This window comes from Aplysia californica, unplaced genomic scaffold (genome assembly GCF_000002075.1).
Source record: "Aplysia californica isolate F4 #8 unplaced genomic scaffold, AplCal3.0 scaffold01093, whole genome shotgun sequence".
NCBI lineage: Eukaryota > Metazoa > Mollusca > Gastropoda > Aplysiida > Aplysiidae > Aplysia > Aplysia californica.
The window spans coordinates 112,339-114,171 of NW_004798363.1; positions in this window are offsets into that span (position 1 = coordinate 112,339).

The following is a 1,833-nucleotide window of genomic DNA, read 5'->3' on the forward strand; positions in this document are numbered from 1 at the left end:
AAAAAAACAACGTATTTTTTCCCATACCGGGAATGTTTGTCACCACCATTTCCTCATATATTTCATTTTTCTTTATCGCCGTTTCCTCGAAACGCGACCTATCCTCTATACTTTTTTAAAAATAACTCCACCATTTTTCTTCCAATCTTCATTAAATTTTCACAGAATGAAGAGAAGATGTACGTAATACTAAAAATGTGTCCGCTGAATTCTATGACATCATGAAATAAATCATATAAGCTAGCTAGTCTATGAAATACCACTCATTATTATGGACCATCAGAAAAAGCAAACCGTACTTAGTGGCGATGTTTTGTTTTGTTTTGTTTTTTCTGGGACGAGGGGATTTTATTGTACATGTATGAGTCAGTTTTTGCTTGCTTGTTATAGTTTTTATTCTCTTTGAAATGAGGCTCGAAAACAGAGGGAATTTAATCGACGTCAAAACAAAGGTATATATAGTATCCAACTGCAAACAGCCTTAGGCTACTTATACTAATTAGTTTGTTTTGTTTTTTGTTGTTGTTTTTTTTTGGGGGGGTGGGGGCGTGGGGGTTAGAAGCGTTAAAGTCATAAATAAAGGGATAGATCTTTGCCTATATTATACCGAGTCATAACTCTAATTCTTTATAGCCTAAGCAATTAAGTAATAATTAAAGACTTAATTACCAAGGCCTCAACTGTAATGATCTCTATAAGCAATAAGTCATAAAGGGTCATAGTGGGGCATACTCTAAAATTTTGTAATTGGCCTAATCGGAGAGACGGCAGATTTCTACGTTAACCGAAAAAGGAAAGAAAAAGAAAAAGAGAGAGCTGCGAATACTTGCAGTGACAGAGTAGTAATGTGGCAACAGCATTCGGTGCACCCTACATTATATTTTTATTCAACCCGAAACTTTCGCGCAGTGCTTGTCAATTGTCAAGATTATTATCAGATCGGTAGTATGAATCCACTTGATGATGCTGATGATTGTCTATCGCTGCGAAGATGGCCTTGACTTCACATCCCGGGAGGGGGGGGGGTGATCAGGCCTTCGTCAGGAAATGCATGTTGTGGTCGTCTCCACTGTTCTTTGCATTTAATGCGTCTCTCTTCGAAGTCTGCTACTCATGAGATCTTATAAAGTAAAATTAAGGAGTGCCAGACAGTCAGTAGGCAGTGAGATATTGAGCAGCTTCTTCCTAGGTGGTATGATAAAGGTATAAGCTTAGCTTGTGCACCATGTAAGCAGGCTATTGAAAGCCCTATGCACCTTCGATTTAAAAAATCCATAATATTGACTTTCGAGATCAAGATTCTAATAAAAATGAAACAAAGTTGTTAAATTTGATGTATCTAGCTGGGAACTGATTTAGCACATCTTGGCTTAGTGGAAAAGAGACGATACGTTAATTGTTGGCCTACACGCCAGTAGTAGTCATGCAGTAAACTTAAACGGCTTTTGCTCGAACCCCACTTTCTACCAACTTTTAACAATATGCTCCTTCTTCCCAAATGTTTCCAGATTAATCAAACTTCTTTTTCATAAAGTTAAAAACAACTGCCTCATATTCATACACTGAAAGAATTTTCGGTAGGGAGTTAATTATCATTAAAATTTACATTTGATATGAGTGCGGGCAGAGACCTAGCAATGTTTGCTAGATCTCTAGCTGGTGCGGGGGAAGGGAGAGGTTAATTGTTAGAGAGGGTAAAAAAAAAGCAACGTGTGTTTAATAAAAGTGCCATATGATCAGAAAAGCGCTCAAGCAAAAGGGTGAGAAGCTTTTTAGGTGTGAATTCTCTCCAGAATGTTATACATGTAAGCTTACACGAAAAAAATGGGGGGG